Genomic DNA, 14,721 nt, shown 5'->3' with positions numbered 1-14,721 from the left:
ACGAGTGGGACAATCTGGACCAACAGTGCCTTGGTGAACTTCTGGATAGTATGCCACCATGAATACAGGCATGCATCAATGCAAGAGGACGTGCTATTGGGTATTAGAGGTAACGGTGCGTACAACAGTCTGGACCACCAGCTCTGAAGGTCTCGCTGTGTGGTGGTACAATATGCAATGTTTGGTTTTCATGTGCAATAAAAAGGGCGGAAATGGTGTTTATATTGATCTCTATTCCAATTTTCTGTACAGGTTGCGGAACTCTCGGAACCAAGGTGATGCAAAACTTTTTTTGATGTGTGTATTACCGTCGGAAGTAAGTGTAATGTAGAGCCAGAGCAGACAAGATGCCGCATGGACCTCTCACAAAATAAAAACATCAAATAAACGGGTGGGAACTATGTTACAACAAACCAATCGACGAGTCAAAACTTCCAAAACGGAACGTAAAAGTCATAACATATGGTACTTTCTTGGAACAAACACGACGTACACTATGTGATCAAAAGTATCCTGGCACCCCCAAAAACATACGATTTTCATATTAGGTGCATTGTGCTGAAATCTATTGCCAGGTACTCCATATCAGCGAGCTCAGTAGCCATTAGACATCGTGAGAGGGCAGAATGGGGTGCTCTGCGGAACTCACAGACTTCGAACGTGGTCAGGTGATTGGGTGTCCCTTGTGTCATACGTCTGTACACGAGATTTCCACAATCCTAAACATCCCTAGATCCTCTGTATCCGATGTGATAGTGAGGTGGAAACGTGAAGGGACACGTGCAGCATAACAGCGACAGGCCGACCTCATCTGTTGACTGACAGAGACTGCCAACTGTTGAAGAGGGTCGTAATGTGTAATAGGCAGACATCTATCCAGACCATCACACGGGAATTCCAAACTGCATCAGGATCCACTGCAAGTACTATGACAGTAAGGTGGGAGCTGAGAAAACTTGGATTTCATGGTCGAGCGGCTGCTCATAAGCACACATCACGCCGATAAATGCCAAACGACGTCTCGCTTGGTGTAAGGAGCGTAAACATTGGACAATTTAAAAGTGGAAAAAACGTTGTGTGGAGTGACAAATCACGGTACAGAATTTGGCGATCCTATGGCAGGGTGTGGGTATGGCGAATGTACGGTGAACGCCATCTGCCAGCGTGCGTAGTGCCAACAGTAGATTTCGGAGGCGACGATTTTATGGTGTGGTTGTGTTTTTCATCTAGGGAGCTTGCAGCCCTTGTTTCTTGGCGTCGCAGTATCACAACACAGGCCTACATTGATGTTTTAAGGACCTTCTTGCTTAGCACTGTTGAGGAGCAATTCGGGTATGGCGATTTCATCTTTCAACAAGGTCGAGCACCTATTCATAATGCACGGCCTGTGGCGGAGTGGTTACACGACAGTAACATCTCTGTAATGGACTGCCCTGCATAGAGTCTTGACCTAAATTCTACAGAACACCTTTGGGATTTTTTGGAACGCCGACTTCGTGCCAGGCCTCACCGACCACATTGATACGAGTCCTCAGTACAGCACTCCGTGAAGAATGGGATGTCATTGCCCAAGAAACCTTCCAGCACCTGATTCAACGTATGCCTGCGAGAGAGTGGAAGCTGTCATCAACTCTAAGGGTGGCACAACACCATATTGAATTACAGCATTACCGATGGAGGGCGCGACGAACTTTTAAATCATTTTCAGCCAGGTGTCCGGATACTTTTGATCACACAGTGCACGTACGTATGGAGGTCCCTTTCTTCGCTGTTTGAAACGAATGTTACATCACGACACAGACACAAATTTATATACAGCGAACAGTGACGTCAATGACCAGACGGACAGTTCACAATATTGTGGGAAAAAGAGAGAGAGAGAGATACGAGCGAGATCTGAACACGGATGCGCCGGCCGTTGTGGCTGAGCGGTTCTAGGCGCTACGGTCGCAAGTTCGAATCCTGCTCCGGGCATGGATGTGTTTGATGTCCTTAGGTTAGTTAGGTTTAAGAAGTTCTAAGTTCTAAGGGACTGATGACCTCAGATGTTAAGTCCCATAGCGCTCAGAGTCATTTGAACACGTTTGCCCCCGTCGCAGTCTAACACCGTGACCACGTAACCACGACGCCAGGGCTGTTCAAATTCGCTCGATGTTACTTATCTTCAGCTTGGACCGTTCACTGTTTATATTTTTGTTTCTTTTATCACGGTTCAGTACACCTTCTTCCTATTTTCATACTAGATCTGTGTTCAGTTTTTGACGGGCTATCCACTGGGACACCTTGCCATTAAATCTGAGAGGGGTACGATGGGGCGTTCCCTTGTGAGTAAGTGTGTCAGCACGTACCACTGTGCGTGCCGTGTCTAGAGCCCCCTCACTGCTGCCACTGAGAAGACAATTCAATTGTAAAATATCAAATTTGCTAATACTGTCACAATAGCGCCTACGGTACCTCACAGCCCTCCTCACCGCGCTCCACGTTTCGTCATCCTGAATCCTCAAGGGCCATAGCCTACATTATAACTTGCACGTTTCGTCATCCTGAATCCTCAAGGGCCATAGCCTACAGTATAGCTTGTACTTCTCTGGAATGTATTATTTTATCCATAATGCATCTCATGAACTCTGCGGCCGTAAATGATTGTTGGTGCATAACGTAGCCAGTCACAAACACTTCTAAAACGCCTTACTTCTTTGCCATAGCTAGTTTCGGGCATTCGTGCCTGTCTTTTAACTTTTCAAATCACGTTAAAATTTTCATCAGCAGCACGTCGTCAACTCCAGCACTGCACAAGAATATTTGAATATATGGCGCCATTTTGTAAGCTGTTTTGGTAGTAAAATCAATCTAAAGTTCCTGCATTTACGGTTTTAAGCTGACACAGTTGTACACTCTTACATATCTTCCATGGATAGTGCTTTGTGTTGGTATGGTCTTATGCTTTCTCAGGACTTTGTATAAGCTGTTGCAGTGGAAACAACGCACATATTCTGACTAAATCAATGTGACGCGTAAAACACGTCACATAATCTACATCTACATCGTACTCCGGGATCCACCTAATGGCAATGTTGCCAGATGCCCTCATTTCAGCGGACATGCCCTCAATTTAGACGTTTAATGTAGAGTCCGCATATATATTTGAGATTTTTGCTAACGTCCACATTTTCGAGTTTTGGAAATGAAGATATTTTGATTTCTGTTTTCATCTCGTATCGTCAATAATTTATATAGTTTTTACTTCGGTCCAAGAATTACATCATTTGTTATTAGCTTAAAATTGATGTGTTACGCTCAGAAAACTGAAAATATCGATTTATGTTGCGTAAATATTATTTTTCCATCTTTTTAGATTTGAGATAGCTGCTTCGACCATATGTAATATCTATGGTCCAGGGATAGCTGTGATGTCTATGCGCTCTTTGTTTTGTGTGGTACACGTGTTTTTAGCGAACTTGTTGATCATCCAGCTGTATCTTCTCTTTCCGTATTCATCTTACTGGGTAAGTTTCGTGATTTTCAAAATATAATAATAAAATAAAATATAACACAGTTTTGTAAGTGAACATTTTTTCATGAGGTAGCTGAACAATGCGTTTTAATCATTCTTTCTTTCACTTTTGTGTAAGATAATTTCTCATTATGCCAAAGAGGAAATGTGGATTTACGTATAAACTCTGAGAAAAATATCTGAGCTTTCGTCCTGGAAGTGTTCAACGGGAAGCACAATGCATGATTTGTTGCCCAGGGACCTATGTATCTGTAGCAAATCATGGCACCACCGATCTGGATGTGCATATGGAAACAAACAAAAAAAAACATTAAGTGTGTCAGAGATGCAAGTTCGTCAGGTAAAATGAGCAATATTTTTTACAAAACTCTGGGCTGAACTGGAAGTAAGTGCTGCTGAAGGATCTCTTGCTTACCATACTGTGTTTCACCATAGCAGCTATAAATCTATGAACTGTACCAGGGGACTGTTGAGAGAAATTTTCCATGACTCACCCATATCATCAAAAATCTCGTGTGGACGTACCAAAAATGAAGCAATAGTGAATTCAGTTCTAGCACCTCATTCTGTGGAATGCATCACGAAAAATCTGGAGTGCATTCCTTTGCTGGTGTCTCGACAGATGCTAGGAACCATGCGAATATTAATATGATCCCCATTATAATTCATTACTCTGATCACTGGACTGGAGGGCTGCAAATTAAATTTCTTTATATAGAAAATAGACCAAATGAAACTGCAGAAACTATTTAAATACGTATCACTGATACACTTGAAACGTCCCCTTTGAAAAATTATGTATGACTGTCCTGGTAAACTTCTACGTTATTTGATTTTCAATGAGCTGAGCAAAACTGAACGTACTCAGACATTTCTCTCTTTACTTATTCTGATCATCACTTGACTAATACACAATATTTTTAGAGCAACGCAATCTGACTTTCAATAATCCCTACAAAAGAATGGCCCAGACTAACAATAACCTATACCTTTCATGAATCACTTACCTCACAAAAATCTTCGTTACTCGAACTACTGCAATACAGCGAGCGCCAGTACTGCCAGCTAAATAAAAGATTCTAACTACTGAAGGCACTAACTGCTGATTGGCATAGTTAGCAGATGAAAGATTTTGATAGAGAACAAACAATGTATTTACCTTAATAGTGTTCAAAAGTCATAATATATATAATTTTGTGACATCCAATTAAATAAATTTCCTTTTTCTGACGGACACACGTCCAGATCATCCGCTCAAAACTCTGGCATATCTCTCCCCACATCACCACTGCTGGCGGCTCACCTCCAACTGCACAACGCTACGCGCTGTTCACATCCAACTGCCCAACACTACGCAAGTAAATAGTCCAACAATGAGTCCAACCAGCCACAGACTGCACACAGCGCAGTCAGCGATTTTCATGCAGAGCACTAAGTGGCGTTACCAACATAAAAACCTAAACAGCCTACTTACATAGCCTCTATGTTCCCCACAACAAATTTTTGGGTAGTGGCCAATACTTATTTGCTAATTTTTTTGTAATGACGCCAATAAATACATCAAATGCACACAGTTATTGATAAACTGTTGGTCAAAAGCAAAAATTGTCCTCACGGTCCATAAAGACAGTCCTGATCATTCATCACAGTAGTAAAAAGTACGAGCAGTAAAAGAAAATGCATACGGAAATAGTGGATTTCCATGCAGTCTTGAAGAAGTAGTGTTGTCCTTCTAACAGAAAGACAGTGCTGACTCTTGACATGCAGACAGGTAATGGGCCACAACAGAGCAAACCCACAGCAGAGTCAGTCGAAGTTTTGAAGAATATTGGTAGGTAGGTCATCACAGAGCAGACCCACAGTATTTATTGTAGAGATAATGGTATTCATGGGCCACCAAAGGTGCAGACCCACTGTAATCCTTCTAGAGATGGCCAGCAGCCATTCATTGTGACTGTGCAGTTGCACAATCACCATCGAAGAGTCTTGCGAATAATATAGGAAGTCCATAAACCACCACTTGTGCATTCACAAACTTTTTGGAATGTCCTTAGAACCAGCAATGCTGTTAACCATTCCCTTGCTGAATTATCAACACATGTGCTCGCACTAACAGTCCTTTTTTTTTAACTTCTCATGTATTGTGCATACACTATGACCAACAGAAACGTTGCAGTAACCCTGCTATAGACTTAATTTGAAGAACTGGTGTCTATACAATTACAAATATACGACATAAGAATGCAATTATAACGGTACAGAAAACATCACTAAAGATCATAATAATACAGAAAAACATTTGTAGTAATACAGGCTTCACGGAAGAATGGAAATAAACAGTGTTATAGGAATTATGACATAAGTAAATAAATATATAAATGGGAATAGCTTTCGGAACATTAACTTCACACATGAGCATTAAAAACAGAACAGAATAAATAATGTCTAAAAATCTTTACAAAGTAAATAACATATTTTTAACGCAAATTATATTTGAGGATAACAGTATTCCTCATCATAGTGAATGTAGCTTAGTATTAGAAGAGAAAAAATTCTATGAAACAGCACACAGAGACAGGAAGAACACAAATACACAAGGATACACAAACACATAGCGGGATAACACAAAGGGAAAGGACAGGGTTTGTTTTCAGTATAATATTAGGTACTGCAGTCCAACCCAAATTTCATTCCACAGATCTTTCCTTTTATCTCAACATTTGTTCTCGCAAAAAAATCCTATCTAAGCATGCTTCCTGTATTTATATGTTCACATATTTCTTACCTCATTATTTATTTTTCATCATTTTTTCCAAGAAAATCCTACCTAAACCTGTTGTCTCTAAACCTTACATTTTTGTTCATATCCTCTTTCAAAATAATTATTCTTCATTGTGCACTACTTTTTTGGCCAAACCTTTTTTTATAGCTTCTCAATGCATTCTCAATGCATTTGATCAATGCTTGTCAATGCATTTCAAGTTCGAAATATTATTTTCGTTAAAAATGTGGGCAATAACCAAAGAGCAACCTTTGTCAGATTTAGTTATTAAAGCAGAAGCTTCTTTAAGTTCGTTATTAACAGATTTAACCACCTTCCTATCGTTATGCGTAACATTTTGAACACAGGCTGTGTTTTTACTGAGAATATTAGCTTCGTCAAAGACAATTCTAGTTTGACATGAATTATGCATTTTATACAATTAAGACCAATTTTTAATTCGACAACCATCATTTCTATCAAATTTTTGTCTGCCAAGTTTGGCATGACATTGTACTTTAGGCCTTTTTCAAGTAAAAGAGTTTCATTCTGTGTACAAATAATGTTAGTCTTATTTAAAACTCTTTTTTAAATATGTGACTGCTTTTCTTTAAAGAACTTTGAGAACGTTTTTCAGCAGGAAACAGACAAAACAGTTTACTAATCTTCTTTTGGTGCTTACGCAATATGCCTTGTTTACAAATTTCTAAATGTTCGTTAATCTGTATCCAGAAATCGCAAACGTTAAAATTGTAATTAATACGGAAGAAATTTGTGAGCTTTAAATATAGATAATATGCCTCTTCATTGAGAACATCTTTTCTAGCATATAGCTTTTTAACACGATCGGAAATGAGATATTTAACTACAGGTCTGAAAACCTTGAGATCTTTCTTACAATTTGCGAAATTAATATAGGCTGTTACATAATTAGGGGCTAGCCCCCTTTTTCGACATTGCTTATTAAACTGAATGGCCATACCTGTACTTAGCAGTTTCTTCTTTATATCCTTATATTTAGAGGCAGCCTTAGTTGCTTGGGCAGTTAGAAATGTTTTTCGTAAAGAAACAAATACCGATCAGATCGTACCTGTGTCTTCCATGCACGCACTATCTCATAAAAACGCTTTGTTTCACTCTCCTATTCAAAGAGCTACTTCTATTCCACTCTCGAAAGAAAAATTTGATGGAGAAATTAATTTAATCAAAACGATAGCAGTTAATAAGGAATATGAACCTGGCATAGTGGATGACATCCTTAAAAAGAAAACTGTTAAAGAGTTACTGCACGCGGCACCTCTATCATTGAATCCAAGCTCAAGAAGTTTTTTTTCTATTCCTTTCTTGAGGTCCATCTACTATCAAATTCGATGCCTTCTTAGTATGAATACAACTGTAATGTCGCCTTTCGACCAATAATAGTTTGAAAAAAAATGTTATTCATAATTTAAAATCGACTCGTTTCGCTTTGGAAAATTCTGGTGTCTATAAGATTTTCTGCGACACCTGCTCTCCTCACTACATAGGACAAATAGGACCTACCTTTGCAGTCAGCTACAAAGAACATGTTTTAAGAAAAAATGGCACTAGCACCCAAAATTCATCTTTTGTCGATAACCTTCTGATTACAGGTCACGCACCTAAAGCTGTTCACGGCATCAACATTTTGCACACCGAGAAGAAAGGGAGTAGATTAGATATACTCGAAGAATTAGACATTTTGAAACACCTTTCTCGAAATGGAGGCCTCATACTTAGCGAGCAGCTACAATTACGTAATAAAAACTTCTCCAATGGTATAAAGCTGTTACTTGATATTTGATTTCGTATTACCTCGTGCAGTTACCGAAATGTTTGTTGTATCTAAGTCGACTCTGTTTATTAAATGGTTTATATTGGCTGCATCTCATGGTATATCGTTTTTCTACACGCTGAGACACTCGGCCCCCTTTGTAATTCTATGCCGGCCGATGTGGCCGAGCGGTTCTAGGCGGCTTCAGTCCGGAAACGCGCTACTGCTACGGTCGCAGGTTCGAATCCTGCCTCCGGCATGGATGTGTGTGATGTCCTTAGGTTAGTTAAGTTTAAGTAGTTGCAAGTCTAGGGGACTGATGACCTCAGATGTTAAGTCCCATAGTGCTTAGAGCTATTTGAACCATTTTGTAATTCTATGATGGCGTTTTCAGCCTTTAAACTGTACTTCTAAGCTCTTATGTAGCCAAAATGTTACCATATCTGCTGCTGTCAGATAAAGTATTGCCTTTTACTTCATGTATTGAATAATGTTCGTCATAATATTCGTCTATCTATATTTTGAATGTTAAGTTAGTTAGTATTTGCGGCTTCTAGATGGCATTCTTGGTGTAATGTTCACCTGCCCGCAATTGCTAACGCGGGCGCCTCATTCAGATGCTACCTGTAGCTTGACATGCGTGAGCAGCCCATAGTGGCTTCCCTTCCACGTATTCTACTTCAAAAATTTTGTGACTAAAGCTTTATCGCTTGATATTTATTTTATACGTGACATGTAAGTACTGTTTCTTTCTTGTACTGTTAGTCAGTACTTACAGTTACATAAAGAAAATTTTCTCATAACTTTTGCGCATATGTTATAGGCCAGTTTGAATGTTTTACTTCTGATGAAGGCACTCATAGTAGTACCGAAACCAGGGCAAAATACTTAATTTTTGCGACCGAGGGCTGTTATTGCTTTAATTCTACTTCGTAAACGGTTGCTGACTACGGTGCCATGTTTAAAACTTTAAAAATTTATTGTTGCGTCTGCTAGACGAGTATGTTAACAAGCTCATATCGTACACTCGCTTGAAGAAGCGTATTTTGCACTACGTAAATGCTTCAACAAGTTACGAATCCATATATTTTAATGACATGGAGAGGTGCATTAGGAAGGTGTTGAAAATATGTGTATCTTTTCAAAAGCCATAGATCGGTGCTCATTACTCATCATTCACCAACGTAACCCACAATGCCAAAGGGTTTGCGTGAAAACACCACCTTGGATCATTTCGGCCCTATTCTGTGTTCGCGTAGTGATCACAAGTACATTTTAGTTCCTGTCGAGGTCACTTGAAAGTTTGTGACGCTCAGAACACTGAGAAACGCCATAGGGAGAACAGTAACTGGGGCTTTCAATAAGCATTTTCTACATGGAGTCAGACGAGTGAAGAAAATTATGACTGACAATGGACCAAAATCCCTCTCTCTGGAATATCTTTACAGCAAGCCAGAAAATACGAACGATTTACGTATCACGCTGTCACCTGGCGTCTAGCGCCAGTGAAATGTCCTGAGATGACCATTTGACAAACTTTCGGGATATCATCAGTAGTCTGCCTCGTGAAACAACAGGGATGGCGCCAAGACTTGTACTCATGAATCAGCGTTCCATCGACAGAATAAGGTAGAGAGTTGACTGCGTATCTCTCCGATGCAAACGTCATCAGGAAATAATGCACTTGGCACTAGAACAAATCACGGAAATGGCTAAGAAACGCAAAGAAAACCAGCAAGGCGCTATAAGACAAACCCATTTCGCAGTAGGTGATAAAGTTTTACTGAAGATAATGAAATGATCGAGCAAGAGCAAGTTTTTGAGTCATAAATTGTTTTACATCTGTTGTGGATTGTAACGAGTTAGAAAGATAAGACACAACAACGTAGTAGTGATCGAAGCTCTCACGAGTCACACATCAAAGGGACAGCAACATATTTGACACCTCAAAAGATTTATTGGGTAAGCGACGATAAAGACCAAACAACAAGTCTCACAACTGTGGGCACGTGTACGATGAAAAATTAGGGAGAGTGATACGGTGTAGCTTTGCATTTGGACGAGTTCCCTGTAAATTTAAACCGTTGAAACAGTATGAAATATGGGGAAGGATGATAGCATTGGACAAGACATAGGATAAGTTAACCTATCATTTGAATCTTGTATTTTTGTTTTAGGAGCCAGTAGCGGAAAGCACTGTCCGATAATTGCCGGTAGCATTTTAGCACCGAGCTTTTTATCTTTTTCTAGACGTGATGGAGAGCCGAGTCTGTGAAGATTTTCTAAAATTGTGTTTCAAGTAAGCAGTTGCAAGGGATACTGAACAATGAAATAGGAAAGGATAGAATCATGACTCGCCACATCACGTAAATGTATGTGATTCCGATCAACTGATAGTGCGGGACTTTTTTGTGTACTGTGTTGATACTGTATGCAGAGGATGCGACTATCATCTGAAGGAAGTACTTAATACTAATACTGAACAAAGAGATGTGCAGTTCACAGACGTAATGATTTGCTAAAGGATAGTATATCTTGAAAATAGGGGAAATGTAAGGTCACAAGTTCAAATATGGAAACAATCTACGTAACTGTATAACTGTTGTAGTGAATATCAAAATAGAGTGTTTTGTGTGCTTTTGTACTGTTCAACATATGTTATGGTTGTGTGTCTTACGTATGTTTCAGAAAGGTCATCCAAGAAATAGAATGACCAACATGTTCTCAGAATTCAAGGGAACTAAAGGATAAAATGGTTCAAATGGCTCTAAGCACTATGGGACTTAACATCTGAGGTCATCAGTCCCCTAAACTTAGAAACTACTTAAACCTAACTAACCTAAGGACATCCCACACATCCATGCCCGAGGCAGGATTCGAACCTGAGTCCGCAGCCGCAGCGCGGTTCCGGACTGAAGTGCCTAGAACCGCTCGGCCACAACGGCCGGCAACTAAAGGATAACAGCGTATTCGTAGAAGAGAGGAAATTCTATCGCCAAGTAATGGAGTACATCTGCACACGCTATCTGCACAGAAGTTAGTCACATCACATGTCAATAGCTATCATAACCTGCATGATCAGCAAGGCAGAGAGGATTCCGATAAGTGTCTGCGGAAACCTCAGAGGCTATTGAAATTTACATGTAATGTGTATTAACTGCATGTACACGAACTTATAGCCATGCAGAAATAAAAATTTGTTGTTGTTGTCCGGTGTTCGATTATATAAGGTAGTTAAAATTTAACTTGTACCTCTATGTTCATCTGTGAAAGCCATATTTATGTGTTAATTATTAATTCAATTGTTCATTTTCAAGAGATCAAGTAACCTGATAATTCAAATTGTTTACTTTTAAGAGTCATGGAACCAAGATGTTCTTGTAATACATACGCTTTACAACCTTAATGATCAGCAGTTTTTACAGGCGGAAGAGCCAAGATATGCAATTGTTCATTTTTGAGAGGCCAAGGAGCTGTAATGTATTTGTAATATAACTGTAAGCTGCCAGTTATTAATTTTTATGGGAAGGACCATTAAATGTTATGGTGCTCATGCGAATTTTATTTTCGTATTTCTAATGCACCTATGTAACACTGTTTGAGGGCAAAACCATTGACTTGGCCAACGTCATGTGCACGAGAAGACGAGATGGTTCACCATGAAGGCAGCTGCCCAGATGGAGCGAGACGACCTTGACACACTGTCGCTGGAAGAGGACGGGTGTCATACTGAGCGGTTCCTGCCGAGGGGTGCCGCCAACATCACACCAGCTGGGGCCTCCGCTCAAGGGCGTCTACCAGTTTCAGCATGTGGCTCTCACCACCCGTGCCAGCGCTGGCAGTCACACCGGCTCAACATGTGACCAGGCAGCCTACAGTCATTCCCCGAGACCGCCACGAGAGGAGCTTGCTGCTAATCCAACTTGGGATAGCCATGTTGGCAGCGGACGGTCTGTCAAGAAGCGACGCCTCAGAGATCAACTTATCCTCATCCATAAAATAAAAGATCAGAGAGGCTGTAAGTCGAACTGAGTCCTTAGCGAAACTGTGTGTGGGGTCTGCACATGGAACTACTTATGAATTATTACTGTGTTTCCTACACAAGGACATGCTATGCAATTTGACCAATATTCATAGTAAGAGTAAATGAAACAGATCAACTGACACATGAAATTATCATAGAGACGAAAGTTATCATTCCAATATTTTTATTACTATCAGTGACGTCGCTCACGAGCTGGAAGATACTACTTGCAGAATGCCTTTTTTAGCGTTGATATAGTTCGCTTACTTCTTCTTTTAACACAATGGACATGAAGCATGCTCGATAAAGACAGCAGCTCTTGATTCGCATTGTGCTATCATGCTCAAAAGCATCCGAAAGGCCTGAATTGTGTTCTGGCTTATTCGTATGCGACCCATATAACGTAATTGTCTTGTAGGTCGTCTGCTCTCTTTCCTATGCAGTCGATAGAATATACAAATTAATTGAAAGTGTTGTTAATAAAAATTCTCTATTTAAACTATCGACATTTTTCACTGGCACTATCCTGATCGAATCTCAGCACATACCTTTCATAGTTACTACAAGAGCCACTAGAGAAATCTGAGCTGTATAACTATCAATCCAGATTCAAATGATTACCGCGATAATGCAGATGTCAGAGAACACGTTATTAGAGATGACGCAGCCTTTACCGCTTGTAAACTCAAATATATTACAATAAATAACTAACAATAAATAACTACAATAAATAACTACTTTCAACCTGAAATTATATGAGGAAATTTTTTGTAGTGGACTGGGACTCGATACTATAACCCAGCAACTATTGTTCCTGTTAACTAACCACAAAGACCTTAAATATTGCTTCAGACACAAGCAACAAGGAGTGGGCATGTCTGAATTCTAAATGACGTGACAAAGTTTTCTGTTGGACGGGGATTCGAACCAAGCACCTAATCTGATAGTTAACTAAGAACAATGACATGTTAGATATTGAAAGTTTACACCGAAACTTAAATGACAAAACGAAAAAGTTTTGCCTTACTGGCATTTGAACCAAGCAACTGTCGTCGGTGTTTTCTAGTCACGAATAGACGTTAAACATCGGTTTCTTTCAGCAGTAGCGAGATGAGCAAATTTCGGAACAGGAACTAACGTGATGAAAAGTTGTGTGCTGACAGGGAGGGGAACACTGCACATATCATTGTCGTTGGCTGTACACAAAGATGCGTCGGCTATCGATTTCTTTTACACCAGTAACGAGGAGTGGTATGTTTTAACGTTAAATGATATGACGAAAAGTCATTTTTCTAACTATGGTACGAATCCAGCTCCAATAGTTATTATTGACAACCCCTGGCGAAGTGTTAAAAGTCAATTATTTTTAACCTGTAGTTCGGTGTGCGCATGCTACAACTTGAAATGACACAATGAAAAGTTTTGAGCACGAACTGGATTAACGAACTGGATTAGAGACCAGACACGCGCCTTTTGTGGAGACCTTGAGGATTTGGGAATCTTGGAGAAACAACGAAACGATCGAAGGGTTTAAATCCCTGAAAGGGAAATCAGAGTCCCAGTCCAACACTAGTATTTTCAACACCTCATTTTCAAATGCAATAAGAATTAAATACCCTGTGACCTTACAAGTCGTCTGGCTCATTTAATAAAATAATATTTCTCGTGTAGCAAGGTTTACTGGTGACAGTTTCAACTTACCGCGACTTCCTTCTCTGGCCCAGCCTACACCGACTATCCTTCAGCAAGTAGCGATAGGACATCATATTTAATATGCGTTTGTAAACACAGTGCAGCCACAACTCGTTCTACTGGCGATACCAGAGGTGAAGAGCGTCTGTTAGGACTTGCTGAAAATGGTTGGCTGATGTGTGAATCGAATCCAGATGTTAAGCACACAAAGCTAGAATCTTTCCAACAGACAACCAAACTACACAGATCGTCGCTTCTTGGTTTTGTCGCAAAGAAGTACGCTCCACACTGAAAGAGTATTCTGATTCCATGGAGGCTGATTACAGCTTGTTCAAAACTTTATTTTCTTGTTCGTCAACATCGATATTGAGTAGCTGATTTGATTTCCCAATGCTAACTTATGACTTGATTTTGTTATCACTGAAATGAAATCACGTAATAGCCATCTGTACGAACTGGCAACCAGATGGGAATCGAAAATATTTGCAGGAAGATTTTCTGTTCACAGAAACTTGTGTGCTGGTGTATGTAGCTCTGGTTTAGTGGTAAATCAAGCGCAGGATATACGCAGATGACTGATATCGAGCACACCCTCTTATTTACTTTTTTAAACAGATCGTACTCTCATATAGTTGAGTAAGCAAGGTCATAATGATCCTTTCTCCTGCAGCACATTATACGAAGGATAGTACGTGTGTAATCCACCAGGATAAAGTTTTCTTTAAAAAGTAGGTTACTAATTAGGTTTGTGGAGGTTTTTTTTTTTTGGCGTCATACAAGTTGCTTTAAGTACATCTATCAATTGCAATTTTTTATTTAAGTTTCTAAATTGTCCTTAGGTGCCTTTCTGAAAATTGCGTATTTGTGGGTTATGAGCATTATTGTTTCAGCGTCTGAAAATAGGAAGTGAAACTGGAAAAACTCTGACTTTTGTTCTG

The sequence above is a fragment of the Schistocerca americana genome, chromosome X (genome assembly GCF_021461395.2).
Source record: "Schistocerca americana isolate TAMUIC-IGC-003095 chromosome X, iqSchAmer2.1, whole genome shotgun sequence".
NCBI classification, from domain to species: domain Eukaryota; kingdom Metazoa; phylum Arthropoda; class Insecta; order Orthoptera; family Acrididae; genus Schistocerca; species Schistocerca americana.
The sequence above is the reverse complement of the archived record's forward strand: the minus strand, read 5'-3'. Positions refer to the sequence as shown.